Genomic DNA, 8,349 nt, shown 5'->3' with positions numbered 1-8,349 from the left:
GTGTGGGTTTTGTTGTCCCTCAGCTAGATGGCTGCTTGCTTATCTTCAGGTCTTTAAGGCTTCAGGTGCTATATCTTTTGGTAGCTGAGCACCATCAGCTTTCTTCAACACACTTGCTTGTGCACGCATTGTCTTCAGTGATCATGCCAGGCAGGTGAGCATCTCAGACTGCTGAATTGTTAGAACAAAGTGTTCTTGTGTTGGGGAGTACTTGTGCAGGAGCCCACTGTCCATCTGTTTTCTTAATACTCAACCTATAAATATATGTACATAGATCTATTTCCCCCTCATCATATATAAATATATGTACATATTTATATGCCTGTATTTACATCTCTATGACTACCCTTTGCCTCCTAGTTCTTTCCTTTATTTTTTTGAACTTTCCTCTTGTCCCACTATCATGTTCTGCCTTCATTTGGGTTTTAGGCATTCCTCTTGGTTACATTGCCCTTGATCCAGCCCTGCAATATATATTCTGCACCCTCCTTGCCATTGATTTTGGATCACTTGTTGTTCCCTTGTTCCTGTGCTTGTTAACACCCTCTTCCTCCCCTCCCCCCTTCCCCTAACCCCATGTTCACCTGATCTGTCATCCTGTTGTTCTCTCTTCTGGCTTGTTTATTCCGCCTATCCCTTCCAGGTAGACATGCTATGTACCATCACCACACTGATTGCAACAAAGCAACAACAGAAAGTAAAACAATGGCTACAACAACAATAACATACACACATGCATACATATATAACTGTATAAATAGTTCAGGGTCTGTTTTCCTTCACGTGTGTTTTCCAGTCAAGTCTGATGGGTGCCATGCCCCGGCACTGCCTCTAACCCTGAGGACCTCACTGCTCTGCTCCCCCTCCTGCTCTGATGCATGCCCCCAGAGGCTGGCGTTTGACGTGGTGAGCTCATGGTGGGCACAATTCCCGCCGTTTGTCTCCAGTGCTGTCCCAGGGGTGCAATGGGTCAACGAGGAACTCTGTGTCCCGTGGTGGGGCCGGTCCCGTGGTGGGGCCGGCCCTGTGGCTATCTCAGCGCATCGCTGTTCCGAACAGGCACACTGTCCCCAGGGCTCAGCGAGCCAGGTTGTGCTCCACTCTTTCCTTTTCTTCCCTTTTCCCCTCATTGGCTCACATGCGCTCCGACCAGACCGGTCCCCCGTCCCCTTTTCCTGAGCTGCAGCTTCAGTGCTGTCCTCTGAAGTGAATTCCCCCTGGAGGAGGGTGGTGCCGTGTACCCAGTTGGTAATGGGGCTGGCCCCTCAGGCCTCTCCATCCGTTGCTTACTTCATGTCAGTGTGTTGCGTTCCTGTCTTGGAGCTCCGGGTTGAAGTCTGGTCCCTCTTTCCCTGTGGAGACACAATCAACACCCTCCCCGTGTGGGTTAGTGCCCTGTTCCCCTGGCTACCCATACCTTTTTCCCTCCTCCCTTTTAATGGGCTACCATATGTATCCCATATATATCCCTGGGTTTAGTCTGGCCCCTGCCATATTACCTGGACCTCACTCCAGGGGCGTATGTATACAGCATCTTCTTTCTTATGCCTTTTTTGAAAAAAAAATTTTTTTTTTTTTTTTGCGCTTACCTTAGTAGACTCATGTAGTACTTGTCCTTTTGTGTTTGGCTTACTTCACTTAGCATAATTTCCTCCAAATCTTCCCATGCGGTGATGTGCTTCATGCGTTCATCACTGCTTTTTAGGGATGCGTAATACTCCATTGTATGTATGTACCAAGAGTTTTTAAATCCATTCGTCTGTTGATGGAAATTTGGGCTGTTTCCAACTCCTTGCAATTGTGAACTGTGCCGCGATGATTGATTTCCATAGTGGCTGTACATACCTACAGGTCCACCAGCAGTGGACTAGAATTCCTATCTCTCCCACACTTAATTCTTTCTGATTTCTTGAATTGGGCTATCTTTGAGGTTGTTAGGTGGTATCTCATAGTTGTTTTAATTTGCATTTCTCTTATGGCTAGAAACCTGGAACATTTTCTCATATATTTATTGGCCATTTGGATTTCTGCTCTTAAGAAAGTCCTGTTCAGGTCCTTTGCCCACCTCCTGAGTGGACAATTGGTTTTTCTCTTGTTGTAGTTTAGCAGTGTGTTATAGGTTTTAGGAATAAGGCCTTTGTCGGATGTGTCATTGCCATTCTGTAGCCTCTTATTACTCTCGGTGAATTCTTTCGATGTACATAAGTGTTTTATTTTTAGTATGTCCCACTGGTCAATTTGTGCCTCCTCTGTGTTGGTGTCCTTCCTGATTTCCGATAGCCTATGTAATCCCTGTGCAAAGGTTCTCAGGTATGACCCAATTCCCTCATTGATGGCCCTAATAGTTTTGGGTTTTACCTCAAGGTGTGTGACCCAACTTGAGTTTATTCTTGGGCATGGAGTGATGTAAGGGTAGGGCTTCAATTTTATACAGGTAGACTTCCATTTTTGTTGAAGAGGGCATCCACTTCCCATTTGATATTTCGAGGGCTCTTATCAAAGATCAGTTGTCTGTATGGTGATGGTTTTATTTCTGGATTTCAGTTCTTTTCTATTAGTCTAAGTATCTGTCATTATACCAATACCATACTGTTTTGACCATGGTGGCTGTGTAATAGGTGTTAAAGTCGGGTAAAGCAAGCCTCCTCCGACTTTGTCCTTCCTCTTGAGGAGTTCTCTACTAATTCTTGGTTTCTTCCCCCTCCACATGAAGTTGGTTATCTGGTTTTCCAACTCTTTGAAGAAAGTTGCTGGAATTTGGATCGGGATAGCTTTGAACTTATATAGTGCCTTGGGTAGAATTGACATCTTTACAATATTGAGTCTGCCAATCCACGAGCATGGGATCTCCTTCCATTTGTTGAGGCCATCCTTGGTTTCTTGCAATAGCATTTTGTAGTTTTCCTCATTTGTGTTTGGCTATTGTGAAGGGTACCCCCTTTTTGATCCCCTCTTCTGTTTCCTTGTCTGATGTGTACAATAGTGCGATAGACTTCTGTTTGTTGATCTCGTAACCTGATACTCTGTCATATTCCTCTATTGCTTCCAGCACTCCTCTTGTGGAACTTTTAGGATTTTTCATATATAAAATCATATCATCTGCGAATAGCAATAGTTTCACTTCTTCTTTCCCAGGCGAATCCCTTCGATGTCCTTTCTTTGCCTTATATTGTTAGCTAGGACTTCCAGCACAAGGTTAAATAGGAGTGGGGACAAGGGACATCCTTGTCTAGTCCCCTTTTTCAGAAGAATTGATCTTGTCTTTTCTCAGTTGACTACCACATAGGCTGTTGGTTTTTCATATATAGCTTGCATTGTATTGAGGAATTTTCCTTCTATTTCTATCTTCTTGAGTGTCTTAAACATGAATTGGTGTTGGATGTCATCAAACGCTTTTTCTGCATCTATTGATATTATCTCATAGTTGTTTTAATTTGCATTTCTGTCGGTGAGGGAGTGAGAGTGAGAGAGTGAGTCAGTGAGTGGGAAAGAGAGTGCATGAGTGAGTCAGTGAAAAAGAGAGTAAGTGAGTGAGTGAGAAAGAGTGAGTGAATGAGTGAGTGAGTGAGTGAGAAAGTAAGAGAGTGAGCGAGTGAAAGTAAGAGAGTGAGAGAGTGAGTGAGTGAGAAAGTAAGAGAGTGAGAGTGAGTGAGTGAGTGAGAGAGTAAGTCAGCCTCTGTCTCTTAAGGTCTGAGTTCATCCCATTTATATTCAGGGTTATTACATCTATCTGTGGGCCCTGTGATGTCATTTTATCTCTCTTGTGATGGGTGGTGAACTACCTCAATTTCTTTTCCGTGGATTGTGCATATGTGTGTTTGCAGTTCATTCTTGCCTTCTTTCCATCGTTGTGCCAGTTTTATCTTGGGGGCTGTTTTCCCTTTGATGGTCTCTGGGTGGAGTTGTTCTGTGTGGTGGTCTCTTGTATGTGCTTGGTGAGTGTTGTTCTTTTGTCCATACAGGGTCAGTGAGGATCTTTTGTAATGCTGAGTTCCTGTTAGCATATTCTTTGAGGCTTTCCTTGTCCGCGAAGACTCTCACTTCCCATCTATTTTGATAGATGTTTTGGTGGGATAGAGTATTCTTGGGTTTGTGTTAATTTCCAGCAATTTTCAGAATATGCTGCTCCACGGTCTCCTCTTCTTCATAGTGTCTGCTGACAGGTCTGAGCATATTCTTATCTGTTTGCCTTTATATGTGGTTGCCTGTTTTTCTCTGACTGCTCTCATAATCCTCTCCTTTTCCTCATGGCTGGATAGTTTAACAACTATATGTCTTGGTGACTTCTTCTTGGGATTCAGTCTAGCTGGCGTTCGTTCAGCCTCCTGGATAGTTGCCTGGTTTTCATTCATTAAGTTAGGAAAGTTTTCTTCCAAGCATTCATTCCATCACTATTTTGGATGTTGGTTTCCTTGATATGGATTCTTCCTCCACGTCAATAATTCTGAGGTTGTTCCTTCTCATGGCGTCAGACATAGCTCTGAGGTTTTCTTCAGCTTCTCTGATTGACGTGTTAGACTTTTTCTCACGTTTATTAATTTCTGCTTGTGAATCCTCTAGGTCACTGGTGCAGTTCTCAGCCTCCTCCATTCTCTGGGGCTAAGTCCGTGAGTTTGCTGTTAGTTTTTGTTATCTCGCCCTTTAACTCTTGTATTTCCTTTTGGTGAATAGCCTTTACTTCCTCTATCATTCCATCCTTTTTCTGCAATGCTTCCCTCGTGTCCTGTATGGCTCCAAGCAGCATTCTGAATATTTCTTTCTGTGGGAGGTCAACCTCTGCCCTTTCTATGGCTGCTGTTAGGTCCAGGTGGTTCTCTGGCATTGGATTTTGTTTCTCTTTTCTTGTTGAAGCAGTTTGCTGTTTTTTTGGTCGATGGGTGGGCACTTGGTGCCATTTTCGCGGGTGTCTCAGAGCCCTGAGCTCTTTGGTAGGTTGGTGCTTCAGCTGGCTACCTTTAGCCAACTGCCTTGCGGGGCTGTGCATCACCTTTGTCCTGCTGGGGATTTCCTCTTGCCTTCTCCTATGGTTTGCTCCAGCCACCTTCAGGTCTCCTTAGGGACTGTTTGCTATTGTGCAAGCTGCGGTCTGATAGAATGTATTGGCCCCAGTGCAGGGGAGCGTATTTAGGGGATGGCTTGGGGATTGGGTGATCTGTTTGACTAGGGGCACTTCCGTCAGGTAGGCAGGTGGGAGGGGGGCTGCAACTGGTGTGCGAATGCACCACTTGGAGCCCATAGGATGGGACAGAGTGACCAGGGAGAAGGGAGAGTGCAGTGATAAAGCCCCCAAAACTTGGGTTCCTATGCCGCGGCTGCAGAAAGTTGTGCCAGGCTTGGGTCCTCTGCCTGTGCGGCCAGCAGCGGTATGGCAGGATGCGGATCACTGAGTGCGTGTGTGTGTCTCCCCTCGCGTGCACGGGCGTACGGGTGTATAGGGGAGCGGGTGGGCGGGGAGGCCCAGGAAGAGGGCTGGCAGGCGGATCTGCAAGCACAGTGATGGGGCACACTCCTCTGGGCTGCAACCTCTGAGCGTGCGGGAAGGTCTGATTGGTGGTTTGCGCGGAGCCCAGAGGCAGGTCCTCAGACTCTGCCTTCAGCCTGGCTGTGGTGCCGGGTGTGCACCTCCAGGGAGAAGGGGGGAGGGTCTGGCCTGCTGGACCGTGAGGGGTGCATGGGTGGGGCCCGAATCTGCAGGGGGTAGGGGGGTTTGGTGGTTGAAGCACACACATGGGCCCCGGGCTCCCTGCGGCATGGTGGGGGTTCCTGACTGGCAGATTTGCATGGAGCACCGAGGCGGGCGGGCGCATCCTCTGCCGTGCACCTAGCTGCTTTGTGGCGCAGGTCCTGGCAGAGGGTGCACGGAGTGCCGCACCTGAGACCACGGGTGTTCACGAGGAGCCCTGGCTATGGGTGGGAGTCCACCTCTGGGTCCGAGAGATGCTCTGAGTGGTCTTGGGAATCGAACAAATTTGGGACCCCTACTCCGCTCCCAACTCTCCCCTCACCGATCTCCTCGGAGCTCTGGGCATGAGCTACTTGTCTGGCGGCCATCTTCCCCATCTCCCCCCACTTTCTGGTTTTATGAATTGGTTTCTTTGAGGGTGTTAGGTGGTACTTCATTGTTTTAATTTGCATTTCTCTTATGACTAATTAGGAACATTTTCTCATATGTTAATTGGCCATTGGGATTTCTGCCCTTGTGAAAACTTCTGTTCGGGTCCTTTGCCCACCTCCTCAGTGGGCACTCCCCCGCCCCCCTTATTGTATGCTAGCAGAGTACTGTAGATTTTAGTAACAGGGCCTTTGTCTGATGTGCCGTTGCTAAAGATGTTTTCCCAGTCGGTGGGCTCTCTTATTATTCTCTATTGGCAAGTTCTTTCAAATTACAAAGGTGTTTTATCTTTAGTGTGTGCCTCCTGTGTTTGTGTCCTTCCCTATTTCCAATAGCCAATGTATTCCCTGAGTCAAAGTTCTCAGGTTTGTCCCAGTTCCCTCATCGATGGCCCTAATAGTTTTGAGTTTTACCTCAAGGTGCGTGACCCAACTTGAGTTTATTCTTGTGCATGGAATGAGGTGAGGGTAGGCCTTCAATTTTCTGCAGGTAGACATCATTTCTTGTGCTATTGTTCTTTCCTGTGTGAACCATAATTGACTGTTTCTGCAGCATCATCTTGTAACTGTTAGTGTTGGGAGTGCTGTTGGGTCACCTGGGAGAACTTAGCTTTGACCTGGTGTGGCAGGGGGATGATTTGGGGGCGTTCCTTGTTGGTGGGCAGGAACAGCCAGGGTCTTCCTGCCCAGGCACAGGGCCCCCCAAGATCTTCCTTACTGTGGGATGAGGATGACCAGGCCCTTCCTTGCAGAGGTGAAAGGACACCTGAGGCCTGCCTTATTGGGTCTTTAGGACTACTGGGGAATTCCCTGCCAGGCACTGGGATGGCCGAAGCCAGGGATAGCTGGGCCCTTCCTTGCTAGGGGCAGGGGGATTCCTGGGACTTTCTTTGCAGGTGAGCAGGGACACTCACATGACTTTTGAGGAAGCCCTGGTGGTGTAGTGGTTATGTGTTGGACAGCTAACCTTAAAGTCAGAAATTCAAACACACCAGCTGCTGAGAGAAAAAGGTGAGGCTTTCTGCTTCCATAAAGATTAACTCTCAGAAACCCTATAGAGGGTTGTTGCGCTGGAAAAGACTCAACAGCTGTGTGTTTGTGTGACTTTTGTAGTTCTCACAGCGACCTTAAACTACAAAGATATAAGTCTTCTCTGGCTAGATGACTTCTAACAACTAGCGGAGAAAAGCACCATCATTGTACAACAGGAATTCAATGCAGAAGGTTTGATGCCATTTTATTTTTTTCCGACATAATATTTAAAATAAAAAATTTAATGGAAAATTCCTGGTTTCATCATGTCACATTAATGGCAGCAGTACCTTAAATGTATATCCAGGAAGCTGATTACAGCCCACTAGTATTCACTTTCTCAAGTCATCAACAATTTTGCACATATAAGATGTTATGCTTTTTTTTTTAAAGCAAATAGTAACATTTTAAATTTTTTCATGTCGCTTTTGGGACACCTAAAATCAAGTCCTATGTTAATTAATACTTAGATAAATGGCTTCATGGTACTAAGCACAATGTATTACAACTTAAAATCATTTTTAAAACTCTGACATGACAACTCTCAGGTTTAATTCAAAAGCTTAAGACTCCTGAATCTACTAAGATTGTTAATTCAATGTATGTATCAATTATTTAGTTTTTATTTCTCTTGGAAGAATTAATTCCCATTGTACAGAGTGAATCTCTTCAAATGTTAATAAATATATTACAGTATTTTAAAAACATTCTTAAATAATGGGCAGTGGTAGAAAGATTATGATAGAGACAAATGGAGGATAGAGCTCAGAAGAGAGGAGGGTGACAGAGCAGGAATGGTCATTCACAGATGCTGTAAGACATAACTCCAAGCCAGCCAATGTGTTGGTTTGTGTTATAAAGACGTGCCTAAAACAGACTAGGCTAAGGACTTAAAAACCAAGCTCTCCAAACTCTTAGTGAATTACCCAATGGAATTCACCTGATTTAGTTGAAGTATTGAAGGGAAGATTAAATTTAAGAATTGATTTTGACACCCAAAAGCAATCAATGCTGATTCGATTTCTATAGCTTTTACTGTGCTGTGTGCCCTTTGCCTCCGTAGTATTTTCTACAAAATGTTCCATGAGGGCATTTTGCCCCACTGACCACCTTCAAGCACTTTAAAAATCCTGTTTAAGTTACTGACGACTTTATGGGGGGGTAAGTAAAAAAATATTGCTAGAAATTCTTGGAAATCTTTATTAA

This window comes from Echinops telfairi, unplaced genomic scaffold, assembly GCF_000313985.2.
Source record: "Echinops telfairi isolate 266 unplaced genomic scaffold, ASM31398v2 ScPeMD7_24;HRSCAF=84, whole genome shotgun sequence".
In the NCBI taxonomy this organism is placed as follows: Eukaryota; Metazoa; Chordata; class Mammalia; order Afrosoricida; family Tenrecidae; genus Echinops; species Echinops telfairi.
This window is presented reverse-complemented; position numbering follows the sequence as displayed.